This window comes from Bos taurus, chromosome 17, assembly GCF_002263795.3.
Source record: "Bos taurus isolate L1 Dominette 01449 registration number 42190680 breed Hereford chromosome 17, ARS-UCD2.0, whole genome shotgun sequence".
NCBI lineage: Eukaryota > Metazoa > Chordata > Mammalia > Artiodactyla > Bovidae > Bos > Bos taurus.
Window position 1 is genome coordinate 56,476,712 of NC_037344.1, and position 17,641 is coordinate 56,494,352.

Sequence of the window (17,641 nt, forward strand, 5' to 3'; positions counted from 1 at the left end):
CTTTTTGGCAAAGTCAAAAGTTGCCAAATCTATGTCAGACATCCCTCCCCATCCCTTTTCAAATGTTAGTAGTTCATGAAATCTCTAAATCAGGCACTCACAGCTATATATGAAAGCAATACCAATAAAGTTCTATGGTAACTCAGCAAGAAGGGTGAGAAATCCTCTCATTTGGTTGAAATCAAGAAAGACTTCAAAAGAGTTGATATTTGGGCTGAGACTTTAAAGATAGACGGGCTTTGTAAACCTAGAGCTTGAGGAAGATTTGAAAAGGCATTCCAAGTGGAGGACACAGCCAGATCAAAGGTACAGCGGTGGGAACAGAATCCCACAATGAGTCATACTGCAAAGATGGAATAGCAAAGACCTAGTTTAACCGGCGGAGAAGGCAATTGCACCCCACTCCAGTACTCTTGCCTGGAAAATCCCATGGATGGAGGAGCCTGGTAGGCTGCAGTCCATGCGGTCTCAAAGAGTCGGACACGACTGAGCGACTTCACTTTCACTTTTCACTTCCATGCACTGGAGAAGGAAATGGCAACCCACTCCAGTGTTCTTGCCTGGAGAATCCCAGGGACGGGGGAGCCTGGTGGGCTGCCGTCTATGGGGTCACACAGAGTCGGACACGACTGAAGCAATTTAGCAGCAGTTTAACCAGCTTAGTGGGTTACAACTTGTGAGCTCCTGTCTCCTAGAGGGCTGTAGAGGTATTGCAATGTATTTGCCAATTTTCAGACCATATTTGCCAATGTCTCATCCCTAGTATTTACAATTACTTCAAATCTCTATAGATCTATCTATTCAAAAGCATTACTCAATTCATAAATGCATTTGGTCAACACATGGTTTCTCAAGCCAATTATGTTAAATTATCAGTTGTTAGTGTGGCAATCCAGTTTTTTCAATGTCAGAAAGGGTGGGGATTTTAGATGCAAGAGTGAGACGCATTCATAGCTGAAGGTACTTTCTTTAATCACCTCCCAAAAGTCAGAAGTTTGAGATCCCTGAAAATGTTTGGGGGAGATGCTCTTCATTTAACCACACTTGCTGAGTACCAACTGTATACAAGAAACCATACTTGCCATTACACGGATACAAAGAGAGACAAGACATAATTTCTGCCCTAAAGGCACCGTCATCTGATCAGTTTACTCTCAACACTCACAAGATGAGAAGAGCAAGCATTCCCTCCTTGAATAGTAGAATAGTAAGACAGACTCTTGGAGGAAGTTGGGATTCTGAAAGTTGGCAAGCTCTCTATTAGGAATCAGTTGGAAATACCCTGAGTTACACCAGGGTGGGTCTTCCCTGCATGTTTTTGTCAAGATATTCACTCTCATGCTACATAAAAACAGGCTTGACACACTTACTTTGTTTAGTTTCCATTCTGCATCCTTCATCCAGGCCATTGAAATGAACTTCACTGGTGCATCCAATTCTGACACACTTTACAGGCTCAATGCATCCATCCCCCAGATGCTGTGGGTACTGGTTACGATGCTCACATCTGCCTTGGGGGAGAACTGCTCTCAAACAGGAGTTACTCCATTCAGAAAGCCACTTTGGGCACATCCCCCCTCAAAGACATCCTGTATCCAATGACTAACTGACCTGGAATTAGAAAAGGCTCAACCCCTTGTCTCAAGGCGGATCAATCCTGCAGCACAGTTCATGCTCCAGAGTTCCTTGTGGGATTGCTTTGTGGGCTAGTCTCCAGCTCAGACTACATCCTTGTTTACTTCCTTATTCTGCACTTTCCTGCCTCCCCAACTCTCCCTGCTTCTGAGAGCTCAATCTATCACATACAATGAGAACCCCAGGGAACCCAACCTAAGATATCAACTTTGTACTTTACCCTCTAATGCAATACTGTTGTTAATAATAACTAACAGTTCTGAACTCCTACTAGACTCCAGACAGCCTGGGAAGAGCTTCATGTAGCTTATCTTTGAGGACCGCAAAGTTTCAGTATCATGACACCCATTTCACAGATGGGAAAACTAAAGCTCTGAGAGGTTGTCATGTGTGGCATCCCTAACATGTTTCCCTTGGCCTCTCAGAAGGAACCGGCGGGGGCAGGGGGGTGCACTTCTCTTTCTGCAGAACAGTTGTTTGCTCCCCTACATGTTCTTTGGAGCTCCTCGACCTTCCTTCTACTACCTTTGCACCTCTCATACCGTCCTCCTCTGAAAATACTGGTCAATTATGTGGGTTTCATTACTCAAGATCTCCTAGGGTAGAAAATTCAATTGATTTCCATCTATTTTAGTTTTCTCTCAGAATGGCTTTTTAAAATTGGCAACAAGCATTTTGGTTCTCCCAAGAATTGTTCACTCGACAAAATGTTCGTAGCATTTTTAATAGTTATGTGCATCAAGGGGAGAGAGGATGTCCCACCACCATCTCTTCCAGATGCTGAAAATAATCGACAAGATCTGGGTCAACTCTAGAAACACAGAGGCTTCTCTCTTCCAAAAAATCAGGCCTCCGTGCCAGCAGAGTCAAAGGGGAAATAATGTGAAATTCTAAACCCTTTCCTGAAAGAAAGAGCAAAAGAGAGTGAGGATGACTTATATCGGCCATCTCTAAAAAACGGGGTGTATGGTGGGCAGAGCTAGAGGCAGAGGGAAACAAATAAGAAACATACCTACATGCTTTGCATAGGCTGTTCCTTCTACCTGGAATGTCTTCTCTTTTTCTCCAAGTACTGAACTCCTAGTCATGCTTCAAAGCCCAGTTTAAAGGTCATCAACTCTAACACTTATATGAGCTTCCCCAGCCCCCAGTACTCACTGATTTCTGTGGACACACAGAGTACAATCCACTCTCAGAACACAGAATGGCAGGAAGAGCTCATTTCTGGGTGAGATGACCCAGGATCAAATTCTCACTCCATCACTTTTTTGCAAGTCTTTCGACTTCTCTAAGCCTCAGTCTCCTCATCAGTAAAATGCTAGTGCACACAAACAGCACTCTGCCTGGAACATGGTAAATGCTTAGTAAAATGGCAGCAAATTTCTTCATTACTATCATCATGATAACTCCCTCCTCTGAATTCCCATAAGCACCGTTTTCCTATTGTCCATTCCATTAATTTGCTATTTACTCTAGATGGCCTTGTTTTGTTAATTAACATCTCATGTGCATATCTCCTCTCCTTAACTACACTGCAAAGTCCCTAGGGACAGGATTGCATCTTATACTTTTTATATCCTGCACAGCTGTGAGAACAGTGCCAAACACGTAGTACGTGCTCAAATATTTGCTAAATAAATTCTTAAAGCATTGGCTATGAGTATAGGTGCTTATTTTATGTGGCAACAGAATAACATTTTGTATTTACATTCTTGTTTCCAAGGCTAATTGATGTGGGTCTTATAATCATAAAAACCCCTCTAAACTCTCCCCTAATAGTGGCAGAAGCCATCAATTAAACAAACCATTAGATGTATCAACAATCTATTAATCCGCTCTAAGTGCAGGGACACTGGCTGATTTTTCAGCTGTCTGGCTGCACAGAGGGATTGGATTTAACTGGAATATTCAGTTTGGTTTCCAGCTCTCCAACAGCACTGCTTACTCTATGAAATAAGGATTAGATGATAATGGAGCTAATATAAATATAGAGATAAAGATATGCAGACAGAATAGTTCCCGGCATATTGTAAATCTTTAATACATGGCAGCTCTAAAAACTGGGGGAGAAAGTAGAAGAGGATAAGAGAAAGGAGGTTCAACCCTGGCTCTGCCAACTTGCCAGCTGTATGACCTTGGGCAAGTCATTTGATCTCGTTGACATCCAAGTATTCTCGTAAGTAAAACAGAGATAAACATATCTGCACTGCAGGGCTATTACAAAGACTAAGTTAGATGATATGTATAATACGATAGCTGTCTATATGGGCATAGGTGACACAGTAGAGAAAAAGGGACAGAGCACCTGCCCCCATCAAGTTCAAAATCTAGGGGAAGACACACATAATCAATGACAAGAGAACAGTAAGTGCTGTGACAGGAGATTGCACAGAGAGCTGAGAGGACACACAAGAAGGGAAGAGATGAGCCAGGGTCTCTGTGGTGGTGTCACTGAAGGGTTTCCCCCCAAAGAAGGATGTGCCACCCATTATGTTCTCATCACCCAACTTCATACGCACCCTCCATCATCTCTGCGGAGAAGCTGAGCTGTAACTAAATAAATCCCCAGAAGCTGCATCCTTGTAAGATATAAGCCAGAGAAGACCACAGGCTGAAGGAGGCTGTATTTGTTTTCTAGGAGTGCCATAGCAAAGTGCCACAAACTAGGTGGCTTAGAAAACTGAAATGTATTATCTCACAGTCCTGGAGGCTAGAAGTCCAAGATCAAGGTGTCAGCAGTATGGGTTCCTTCTGAGAGCTGAGAGAATCTGTCCCATGCCTTTCCTCTAGCGTCTGGTGTTTTGCTAGCAACTGTTAATATCCCTTGGCTGGAAGCATCACTCCAATCTCTGCCTTCATGTTCTCCTGGACTGTGTGTGCATCCAAATTTTTAATAAGATCACCAGTTGTTTGCACCACTATGCTCTATACCAGCATGGGGTCTTCTCCAGTGGCTCAGTGGAAAAGAATCTGCCTGCCATGAAGGAGACGCAGGTTCGATCCCTGGGTTAGGCAGATTCCTTGGAGGAGCACAATCTACTCTAGTATTCTTGCCTGGAAAATCCCATGGACAAAGAAACCTGGTGGGCTACAGTCCACAGGGTTGCAAAAGAGTCGGACATGACTGGGCGACTGAGTACGCACACAATCCACCCTGGTATCATCTTAACTAATTACATCTGCAATGACCCTATTCCCAAATGAGTTCCCATTCTGAGGTATTAGGGACTAGGACTTCACCATATGAATTTGAGTGTGTGTGTGTGTGTGTGTGTGTGTGTGTGTGCGCGTGTGTTGGGGGGAGTACAATTCAACCCTTAAGATGGGCTGAAGGGACTGTTCCTTCCAGTCTGCATCCTGTTCCCATCAGTGTCAATGGTTCTCCCCTGATCCTGGGCAGTGCCAGTTGGTTCCAAAAACAGCAGTCAGCTCCTGTGCCCAGGTGTTTACTCTCACATTCTCAGAAACAGCTTCATTGCACCCCATCAGTCACCAGTATCAGCTGGCCAGAGTCATCCCTTCCAATGTACCAGCGCCATGGGGACCCTTCTCCGAGCATCTAGATTCTGAAACCTGGCCTCTTCCCTTTAAGAATTAGCTTCTTTCTGCCTGTCAGAGGCAGCCTCAGACATGGCCCCCCATGACCCATGCCCCCTGATATTTGTGCCCTTGTGCCATCCCTCCCCTGGCGTGCAGGATGGACTTGCTGACTTGCTTCTACTAAAAAACAGCAAAGATGATGGGAGGTCAAAATTGCAGAGATTAAATAATAAGGCTGTGGCCTCTGTCGAAGATATTTTCTCTTGCTTCCTCAGTCTGATGAAGTCAGCTGCCATGCTGTGAGCTGCCTTATGGAGGCCCACATTGTGAGGAACTGAGAGAGGCCTCCGGTGAACAGATGGTGATAAACTGAGGGCATCAGTCCAACAGTCCATGGAGAACTGAATCCTTCCAACAGCTACCCGAGCGAGCTTAAAAGCAGATCCCCTCTCAGACAAGCCTTCAGATGAGACTCCAGCCTCAGCTGCCACCTTTACATTGTTATGGGAAACACGGATGGAGAAGATCCAGCTAAGCCATGCCCAGGTTCCTGACCCACAGAAAATATGAGACAAGAAGTGGTTGGTTGTTTGTTTTTCCTGCACTTGGTCTTTGCTGCTATGTGCAGGCTTTCTCTAGTCTCAGTGAGTAGGGACTACTCTCTAGTTGTGGTGCATGGGTTCTCATTGCAGCGGCTTCTCTTGTTGCAGAGCATGAGCTCTAGAGTGAGCAGGCTTCAGTAACTGCAGTACATGGGCTTAGTTTCCCTGTGGCATCTGGAATCTTCCCAGACAAGGGGTCAAACCCATGTCCCCTGCACTGGCAGGCAGATTCTTCACCACTGGATCACCAGGCTGTTTTAAGCTACTGAATTATGGAGTAATTCGTCACACAGCAGTGAATGACTAATCCGCTGCAGTTACTATCTCTGTGACCTCAACGTTCTCTTTTCATTTTTCCATCTTCCAGTAAGTGCTTAACTAACTCCCTATTAAATTCTCTCAGTCAAATTAATTCCTATGACTTCTATTTCCTGATTTGGACATCAACTGACACAAGATGACATCTGAATTGTGACCTTTAAGACAAGCAGGGACTAGCTACATAAGAGGATGGGAAAAGTGTTTCAGGAAAAGGAAATAACATATGCAAATGCCTGGGCACCATTCATTCTTTAAAACATAATTTAATAAACACCTACTACATGTTAGGCCTGGTTCTGGGAATGTGATTATAAATGAGAAAACAAGGTCCTACCCATATGAACATTATAGTGGCATGTTCAGAATAAGGTAGCAAAGAGAAAAGAGCCAAGAGCAGTTTGTCAGAGACAGCCCCAGGGACACATGCATCTCATTAAGATAGGAGTGCTTGCCTTGGCCTTCTTAATCTAGGTACAAGATCAGGAACCACCTCCCAGCTTCAGCATCTCATCTGTGAAGTAAGGATGGCAATGTCTCTCTCCCAGGACCACAGCATCGACCAGATGAGATCTGAAAGTGAAAGTGTTAGTCGCTCAATCATGTCCAACTCTTTGCAACCCCATGGACTGTAGCCTGACAGTCTTCTCTGTCCACGGGACTTCCCAGGCAAAAATACTGCAGTAGGTTGACATTCCCTTCTCCAGAGGATCATCCTGACCGAGGTATTGAACGTGGTTTGACAGATACTTAAAGCAGCTTTGTGTAGTAGACAGAGATTTACTTTTGTAGGACATAACAGTTCTGCTTTACTAACCCGCACTCTTAACTCAGAATGATCCAAGTTCTTCATCTGCCCACGTGGCCAGCGGGCACTCTGTTGGCCTGGAGCTGGCTGCAGACAATGCCTGGGTTAACAGGATTAAACAAAGAGCCTGTTGCTCCCAGCTCCAGCCAGTGGGTTGCTGGCCATTGATAAAAACAGGCTGTAATACAAAGAGCAACCTCCCTGTGGCCATCCATCCCATAAATCATCAGCTACCAAGGGCTATTGAATTACCTTTAGAAGATGGATGACACCAAGATGGAAGGCTTGCTTGATAAGGTTTCCTTTTGAATAATTCCATGTAGAAAGCTGTGTTTGAGAAATGGGGTCTTTCTACCAGCTCAGCCCCATCCATGCTGTCTCTGCCAGGTGCTTTCAAGATAAACATGTTTCCTTATGGACTGCCAGAGCATCCAGTGTGACAAAGGAAGAAAACTTACTGTCAGGCCCCAGGAAAATATCTACTTCTGCCCAAGACACAAAAGATGGTTTATTTTATTATTGTTATTCATGATTTATAGTACTAACTTGTTAATAATAGCTATGATTTATTAATCATATTCTATGTGCCAGGCAATGTGCAAAGCATTTGACCTCATTAAATCCTTAAACAACCATATGAGGAAAGTTGTGTTACTCTTTCCATTTGGTTGCTGAGAAAATTAAAACTCAGAGAGGTAATATGACTTTCTCAAGGTCACACAGCTAGTAGCTTGGAGCTGGAACTCAAACCAATGCTCTTAAAAGGAATCAGCAAACTTGTCCTGTAAAATGTCAGATAGTAAATGTTTTGGGCTTTGTGAGCCATCCTGTCTCTGTTGCAACTACTTACGTCTGTCCTTGTAGTACCAAAACAGCCATGGATGATACATAAGCAAGTGGGCATGGGTTTGTTCCAATAAAACTTTATTTACACAAACAGGTAAAGGGCCTGATTTGACTAGTGGACCATGACCAACTACGGCAACCTCTACTCTTAGCAGTTATATAACTCTGCACGTGAACTTTGTAGTTTCCTCTACTTCTTTATTTCCACATAGAAAATGCACTGGCTCCTCATGGAGTTACTTGTAGTTACTTCATTTATTCAATTCATTTATAATTCCTTTACTACCTTCTCTAAGGTCCTACCTTTAAGGAAAATACAGAGATCCTGCGAGAGGGGAGAAGTAAAATGAGTCATAGATTTCAATCATTCATTGTGTAAGTGAGGAAAAGACTTGTTAAACTGCAATAACAATAAATCCCCAAATCTTAAACTTAGGAAGGAACTTCTTAAGCTCAGCACTATTGATCTGGGGGCTGGATAATTATTTGTCATCTTGTGCATTGTCGGGGAAGGGATAGAGGGGGAAGGTTAGGGAAGTTTTTCCCATGGAAGTGTCAAAAACCCTGAGGGGTGTGTAGGAATCAATAAATAAGGAGAAGGAGAAAAGAGTTGTAGGCAGAGAAGTGGGAAGGAACCTGCTGTGTCAGGGGAACTAAAAGATCAGTGAGATCAACATACAGAAGGTAAAGGGTGCGTGGTGTATGAAGCATGCTAGGAGGATGACAAGGTCAGGATAACCAGGGTTTTGTAGACCAGTCTAGAGCATTTGGTTTTGCTCTTACAGGCAATGAGAAGTCACCTAGTTTTAAGGAAGGAGTCAATAATATACTTTGCATTTTGAACAGGTCATTCAAGCCACAGTGTGGAGAATGGCATAATGTGAAGAATGTAAGGAGATGGATCAGCTGAGTGTTACCACCTTTCAGGTGAGAGGTGATGGAAGCTCAGACCAGAGTGGCGGTGAGAAAGACAGAGAAGAGTGCATATATTTGTGAGATTATTAGGAAATGAGATGTCAAGAGGGCAGAGGTTTTCAGGCTGTCTTCTCCATTTGTGTCCTGTAAGCCAGATGGATGGTTATGAGGTTCACTAAGATCAGAAACACTGGAGAAGGACCAGGTTTGGGGGCAGGGGGTCAGGGAGACATATAGTAGACTGTGAGCTTAACAAGTCTTCACAAGGTGGCCAGGTGAAAATATCAAGACAGGCAGCTGTCTGCAACTCAGAGGAAAGATGAGGGTGAGGTTATTAATATAAGAATTATCAAAACCTAGATGCCCAACCCTTGCACTGCAGCCTGTGGCTTGGACCCCAGTCCCTGGCTTCATCATTTGTGGCTAGTTATCCTTGATTAAATTGCAGTAACTGTAACAACTCTACAAAGACAGAGCTGTTTTTCTGCTTCCCTAAGAATTTACTCATTCATTCATTCAACAGTCCTGGATGATACTATGTACCAGACTTTGTTCTTAGGGGCTGATGCTACAGCAGTAAATGAGGACAAACAAGGTTACAGTCTTTATAGAAATTTAGTATTTTATGGCTTCTTCCTTTTGTGTGAATTGCTCACAATAAGGAACTCCTGCTCTCCCATGTCTGGTCTGGAGTAAATGACCCCACATTGCAGGAAATGCTTGCCTGTAAAATGATCTCAAAATTTTAATAGGAAGATAGAATTATAGCATCTCAACTTTTTATTGTTAAGATCCATTTTGTTCAATGATGTCAAATAGATTTCTTCTCACATGCCAACTTTAACTGATTGATAATGGCTGCCTGGAGAGAGAGAGGCTGAGAATGATTCAGCCAGAAAAAAAGAGTGATCAATTTGTGATATCTGTCAGGCTTTGTATGGGATAGTGGGATGCAATGTGTTCATTGTTCTGACCTCAACTCTACCTTTTCATGTATTGCTGAATTCTGCTTAATAATATCTTGTTAGGGCTTCCCTGGTGGCTCAATGATAAAGAATCTGCCTGCAATGCAGGAGACTTGGATTTGATCCCTGGGTTGGGAAGACACCTGGAGGAGAAAATGGTAACTCACTCTAGTATTCTTGCTTGGAAAATTTCACGGACAGAGGAAAGAGCCTGGCAGGCTACAGTTTTCATAGGGTCAGAAAGAGTCGGACACCGCTGAGCACACACATGCATAATATCTTAAGAGATTTTGTGTCTATGTTAAAGATATTGGTCTATTATTTTATTTTTTATATCAGCTTTTCTTGTGAGAGTTATGCTGGCCTAATGATATGAGTTGGAAACAATTATTTTCTGAAAGGGTTTGTGTAATCTTGGCATGATTTTATCCTTAAATATTTGATAAAATAGGCCTATAGTTGTGGTGGAGAGAAGTCAAGCAGAGGTTTTAAATTATGAATTCAATTCCTTAAACAGACACAGGGCTTTTTAGATTTTCTATTTCTTCTTCTGTTAATTTTGGTATGTCATATTCTTTGAGAAATGTGTACATTTCACTTAAGTTGTCAACTTTAACCCATTAATTTAAAAGGTGTGACACTAAACTTTAGATATGACAACTGACGGGACCCAGGACACATACAGTCAATTACAGATGATCAAGTATAAAGCAGGTCTTCAGAGGCTGAGTCAATTGCTCTCTCAATCTGCCATATCCAGATGTATTCTACTTGCAAAAGCCACAGCAAAATTGTCTAAGGATCTTCTCCCAAATGATATATACATGTATTTTAAATGTACACATGCTGCAATATTTAGCATGATCTGGTGATAGAGAAAGCTGCCTAGGGTAAAAATCACCATTAGCACCAAACTGGAGCATCAGATTTTAACCATCTTAACCTGCCAAAGCCTGAAGCTTTTTGGGGAAAAAAACTTATGGTTCACCAGAAAGAGAAACCTACTCTGTTTAGGCTGCCCTGGGATGCATCCCAGGCTGCTTTGCCCTTGGTGTCCTCAGCTGAGTACAAGAAGCCAGCCTGTCTATGCACATTACACCACCCTGAATCTAGGCCTGGACATAGGAAGAAAAGTCCCTAGGGACCTTCTCTGCCTGACCTGACCTACTTAGATGTGACATGCCTAATGAGAATGGAAATGGAGTTGATGGGGATGGACAAAAAGGCAGGCTCGAAGTGACCCAAGGGAGATGAGCTCACAGGACTTGGCTCAAATTGCTCCTAGGGGAAGGTCTCTCCAGAGGAGAAGCATCTGTTAAATCTGGACACATCAGCACCCTGCTTAAAATTTTTCAGTGACACCCTTGTGCACTCATGAAATCATCCAAACTCCTTCAGGTGGCCTCCAGGGCACTGCATGACCTGATGGCTCCATACTTCTTTTCTATCCTCCCCACAACCACTGTCTACTATGAGTGACACTGACCTACTTTTGCTTCGCCAATGGCTCAAGCAGTAAGGAATCCACTGCAATGCAAGAAACACAAGAGACATGGGTTCAATCCCTGGGTCAGGAAGATCCCCTGGAGGAGGAAATGGCAACCCACTGCAGTATTCTTGCCTGGGAAATCCCATGTACAGAGGAGCCTGGCAGACTACAGTTCATGGGGTCACAAAGAGTCAGACACATTTTGACCTACTTTTAGTTCCAAAATGGTAACATACTCTCCCTGCCCTCAGGCCCTGGTGTGAACTGTTCTGTTTGCCTAAACAATGTTCTCCCTCTGTTTCCACTTGGTTTGTCCTCCTTGATCTTCAGGTCACAGCTTAAAAATCACTGACTCCAATAGCATTTCCCAACACAAGTCTGGGCCCCTCCTGTGTGCTTCCACAGCCCACTGCACTCTCTTGACTCTGGAACAATTGGCCTATCCATGTGCCAGTTTCCCTCCCTATTCTGTGAGCTACATGGCCTCCCCACCTGAGTCCCACAGTCCTGTGAGGAAGTGCCTACTCGGCATCTTCATTTGGATGCTTATAAATATGTTGGACCTAACCTGTTTGATATCAAACTTCCAATTCCCCCTCCCAAACTGTTCCTCCCACAGTCCCTCCCATCTCAGGAAATGGCAACTCCATCCATTTAACTGATAAAGCCAAAAACCTTGGAGTCATCCTCAACTCCTCTCATATCATCACATCCCACATCTTATTCATCAGCAATATACCTTTCCAAATACATCCAGAGTCTGGCTGTACCCCAACAGGCAAGTGAGAGAAAAAAAAACCTATAAATGTTGCATAATAAGCAAGTTAACACAGGGAAAGTGGAAACTCCCCAGTCCAGCTGGGGAGCCTCTGAGAGTGTGGTGAACACACCTCAGAATCACCCCACAGAGGATGGGGATGGGACATTAATCCATCAAATTCCATGCCTTCCCCAATGGTTGAAGGTTGCTCTGAGGGTGTCAGTTTCTCTGCACTTCAGGTTTTACCAGAACTCAGCAAGATGAGCTCTCAGGCAGAGAGAGGTAAGCACTGTGGTAAAAAGCTGTCAGCAGCACACTCAGAAATGTTTGCAGTTAAGAAAAAGTCAGGTGGACCAAAGGGTTGCAAGCTGGGGCCCCTACTGGGGAAAAAAGTCTCTGGTAAGAAATTGGAACCTCAAGCATATATGCGCTGTGGCATGGGGGTCTGATTTTTACACTCCCTGCGTGATATACAAATCTTCAGTAAAAAAAAAAACTAACCTAAGTCTGGATTTTGAAGCTCTTGAACCTCAGGAGGAACAAAAGCAAAAACACTGCATAAAGATGGAATTCATTACCAGAAAGGTCTGTTAGGGCTTCCACCCCCTGCACAGAGTCCTTGGACAGCAAGCTAGACCAGTGGAAATGACCAGCAGAAAGAGGACAGTCCCAATCCCCCAGTGTGGCACTTCCCCCATGTGGATACAGCGATCAGAGTGAACTGAGAGGATTAGGCCACCAAGGACATGTCAAAAAGAAATAGGCTGACAATGAGGTACCTATACACACCTATCATTGTGGTCATTGTTTAGTCACTGAGACATGTTCGACTGCTTTGTGACCCAATGGACTGTAGCCCACTAGGCTTCTCTGTCCATAGGATTTCTAGGCAAGAATACTGGAGTATATTGCCATTTCCTTCTCCAGGGGATCTTCCTGGCACAAGGATTGAACCCATGTCTCCTGCGTTGGCAGGAGGCTTCTTTACCATTGAATCATCAGGGAAGTCCATGCACACCTATTAGAATGGCAAGAGTACAAAACACCAACAAAACAAAATTCTGAAGGGATGTGGAGCAACAGGATCTCTGTCACACTGCTGGTGGGCAATTAAAATGAGATAGCCACTTTGGAAGATGATTGGGCAGCTTCTTATAAAATTAAACATACTCTTACCATGTGGTCCAGGAAACATGCTCCTTGATACTTTGCAAAATGAATTAAACGCTTATGTCCACACAGAAACCTGCTTGCAGATGTTTGCAGCAGTTTGTAGCAGCTTTATTCATAATTGCCAGACCTAGAATCAACCATGTTGTGTTTCAATTGATAAATAGGTGAATAAACTATGGTGTACCCACATAGAGAAGACATGGAGGAACTAAGGTTGCTCCTTAATGCATCTTACCAAGTGAAAGAAGTTAGTTTTAAAAGACTAAATACCTTATGATTCCAATTATATGATATTCTAGAAAAGGCAAAAATAAGGAGATGGTAAAAAAATCAATGGTTGCCAGGGTCTGGGATGAGGAGGGATGAAAAGGTGGAGCACAGAGGATTTTTAGGGCACTGAAACTATTCTGTATGATACTACAGTGGTGGATACATGCCATTACACATTCCTCTGAATCCATGGAATATATAATACAGAGTGAACCTGAATGTAAACAATGGAGTTTGGGTGATTATGATGGGTCAATGTGGGTTCATTGATTGTCACAAATGTCCTACTCTGGTGGAGGATATTGATAGTGAGGGAGGCTGTATATCTGCGGGGACAGTGAGTATAGGAAACTCTGTACTCTCCACTTAACTTTGCTATGAACCTAAAATTGCTCTTAAAAAATAAAAATCTATTAAACAATGGAATATTACTCAGCCATAAAAAGGAACAAAACTGAGTCAGCTGAAGTGATGTGGATGAACCTAGAGCTTGTCATACAAAGTGAAGTAAGTCAGAAAGAGAAAAACAAGTATTGTATATTAATACGTATGTGTTGAATCTAGAAAAATGGTATTGATGAACCTATTTGCAAGATAGGAATAGAGGCGTGGACACAGACAATAGACTTGTGGACATAGTGGGGGTAAGGTGGGGGGAGGGCAAATTGAGAGAGAAGTACTGACATATATATATGCTGCTGCTGCTGCTAAGTCGCTTCAGTCGTGTCCGACCCTGTGCTACCCCATAGACGGCAGCCCACCAGGCTCCACTGTCCCTGGGATTCTCCAGGCAAGAACGCTCGAGTGGGCTGCCATTTCCTTCTCCAATGCGTGAAAGTGAAAAGTGAAAGTGAAGTCGCTCAGTCGTGTCCGACTCTGCGACCCCTGGTGGACTGCAGCCCACCAGGCTCCTCCATCCATGGGATTTTCCAGGAAAGAGTACCGGAGTGGGGTGCCATTGCCTTCTCCTACCATGTGTAAAACAGATAGCTAGTGGGAAGCTTCTGTGTAGCATAACGGGGAGCTCAGTTTGGTGCTCTATGATGACCTAGACTGGTGGATGGAGGAGGGTGGTAGCAGGGAGGCTCAAGAGGGAGGGAATATATGTACACGATGTTGTACATCAGAAATTAACACATCATTGTAAAGCAATTACATTCCAATAAAATTTTTCTTAATCTATTAAAACAAAACAATACTCTCTTCCTCTCTCCTTCCCACCTCAACACAGCATAAAAAGGAGGAGGAAAGTGTAGGGAGCAGGGGAGTGAGGCCAGAGCTATCCCCTAAGTCCAGTCAATGCTAGGAAACAAAAGGGGGAAATTTAAATGAAATATGTCAATTGAAAAATGGCCTAGTGACTATGCTATTTTAATATCCCAAGGAGATTGAAGAGTTATGGAATCTAACTTATCAGGTAGCAAGAAGGTGGGATATGGGTGGGAGGTGTAAAAGAGACTGGCTTCCTAGCAGTTACTGAGGAAAATAAAATAATCTCATGTTTATTCCTCAGTGAGAAAAGACTACTCAATTAATCAGGCTCCAGAGGCAATCTCTGGGCTCTTTTACAAATCAGATAATTCTCACTTGTCTCTTTGCTGAATGTTCACCCTTATGTATACCACACATACACACACACAAACACACACAAGGCTGAGAAAAGCCTTTGTGGCTGGCAATATTCTAACACCTGCTCTGGTCTTGTTGGCAGCACACAGGGCATTTAACACGAATATGCTCTGGCTCTGCTGAGAAGCAGAGTATCAATAACAATCACAATTACAAAATCTCACATTTCTATTCCATTTTGTTTCAGGAGGTTTAAAACACTTGGCAGACCTTCATTCATTAGCATGGGTACACACACTCACCAACCATGGGAGGAATAGCAATTGTGAGGTGCTCCTGCCCAAGCCTGATATGGTGTGATAAGATCCCAGGACATCTGTCAAGACAGTTACATGGAACACCATGTCCTGCAACTGTTCTGCAAAGGTTGAGACAACAATTCCCTCAAAGAATTCCCTGTCTCTGGTGGTCAATGGGTTGCCATACTGATGTTTCAGTTTTATCTTAAATGGTTATTTCTTCTCTACTTTGACTTGGGTCTCATCTCCCAGCTTCTAGGGATATGGAAAGACTGACGAGGCCCCCAGAGAAAAGTTTCCTAACTACAGTGAGGGCCATGGTCATGACCCCACCTGCTGCAGCATACTTTTCCTCTTCCCCACAAAGCACGTCAGCTATCAATTAAAAACTTAGCCAAGTGCAGGAGGCAGGGGAATGACCTGATCCTTATGACTTTCCAGGATCAGAGGAATATAAATGGAAATGAGTTAAGACTGGGGTGAGAAGCTTCTCACAAGTCAAGTTCCTTCCACCACAGGACCTCTGCTAGGGCTGCTCCTTCCACCTGGGACACACCAACCCTATGCTCTCTCCCTCACTTGATTTAATTCCAGCACATCCTTTAGAGCTCAGCCCAAGTCACCTCCCCAACTCTGATGCAAACTTCTTTGTTAGATCCTCCCAGGGAAGCAAGTTACTTTCTCCACATTCTGTTTACTTTGCAACAATTTACCCATTTTTGAGATTATTTAACTATGATCTGTCTCCCCTATGTGGACTCTAATTTGCTTACCAACATAGCCAGAGAATTTATCACACTGCCTGGTATAGCAGATACTCAATAAAAATTTTAATGAATGAATCAACAGATCCTATTTTATTGAGAAATGCACACATTCAACAAATATTCATTTCATTGAATAAATTAACCAATATCTTTAAAACTGGCTTAATGTTAGTACCTAATTAATAATAAGGCCCACCTAATAAAGCTCAATATTCAGAAAACTAAGATCATGGCATCTGGTCCCATCACTTCATGGCAAATAGATGGGGAAACAGTGGAAACAGTGTCAGACTTTATTTTGGGGGGCTCCAAAATCACTACAGATGGTGACTGCAGCCATGAAATTAAAAGATACTTACTCCTAGGAAGGAAAGTTATGACCAACCTAGATAGCATATTAAAAAACAGAGATATTACTTTGCCAACAAAGGTCTGTCTAGTCAAGGCTATGGTTTTTCCAGTGGTCACGTATGGATGTGAGAGTTGGAGTGTGAAGAAAGCTGAGCACCAAAGAATTGATGCTTTTGAACTGTGGTGTTGGAGAAGACTCTTGAGAGTCCCTTGGACTGCAAGGAGATCCAACCAGTCCATCCTAAAGGAGATCAGTCCTGGGTGTTCTTTGGAAGGACTGATGCTGAAGCTGAAACTCCAGTACTTTGGCCACCTCATGCGAAGAGCTGACTCACTGGAAAAGACCCTGATGCTGGGCGGGATTGGGGTTAGGAGGAGAAGGGGACGACAGAGGATGAGATGGCAGGATGGCATCACCGACTCGATGGACATGAGTTTGAGTGAACTCTGGGAGTTGGTGATGGACAGGGAGGCCTGGCGTGCTGTGATGCATAGGGTCGCAAAGAGCCAGACACGACTGAGCGACTGTACTGAACTGAACTGAACTGAATAGAGCTATTAGGAGAATTACGTTGTTAATGCAAATAAATCTCTTAAATGTTGCCTGCACATAACAAACACTCAATAAATAGGAGTTAATCTTATTGTTTATATCAGTATCCCCATAATAGGAAGATGCTTTGAATTATTATGTAAAGGAGTTTTCTTTTTTATTTTTACATTTTCTGATAACCCAGCTCTTCCTTTGGGGCTTCTCTGGTGGCTCAGCAGTAAAGAATCCGCCTGCCAATGCAGGAGATGTGGGTTTGATCCCTGGGTTGGGAAGATCCCCCAAAGAAGGAAATGGCAACCCACTCCAGTTTTATTGCCTGGGAAATTCCATGGACAGAGGAGGCTGGTGGGCTATAGTCCATGAGGTCACAAAGAGTCAGACACAATTTAGTCATTAAACAACAATAGCCCTGCTTTCAGCCTGGGCAGTATTTTTCAGATGTGGAAACAGAGGCTTAGAGAGCCCCTAAGCTGTACAGCTGGTAAATGGCAGATCTTGGATTCCAATCCACTTCTCTCAGACTCCAAAACATTAGGGTTTAACCCACATTTTCTCAAACCATCTAGAAATTGTTAAATGAATGAAAAAAACAGAACTTCAACTTTATTCATTTGAAAGATCAGCTTATTTTTTATTTGTCCTCTGAAGAGAAAGTATCATTTTGCTGAAGAATCACCATCATTACAAAAAGTACCTAAATGATGATAATCCCATGTCTAGCTAAGAAATAAATTATCCTCTTTTATTATAAAAAAGACAATGGTGTACTGATGCATTATTG

General features: G+C 43.2%; 1 long non-coding RNA gene across 1 annotated transcript; it reads right to left on the minus strand.

Moving 5' to 3' along the window:
• Nucleotides 1-2,340: 2,340 nt before the first annotated feature.
• LOC132342618 (uncharacterized) lies at nucleotides 2,341-14,566 on the minus strand. Its single transcript, XR_009491075.1, has 3 exons — nucleotides 12,457-14,566; nucleotides 7,156-7,388; nucleotides 2,341-6,668 (listed from the first exon to the last, which is right to left on the minus strand). It is a non-coding gene; the product is annotated as an uncharacterized lncRNA (long non-coding RNA).
• Nucleotides 14,567-17,641: the final 3,075 nt, after the last annotated feature.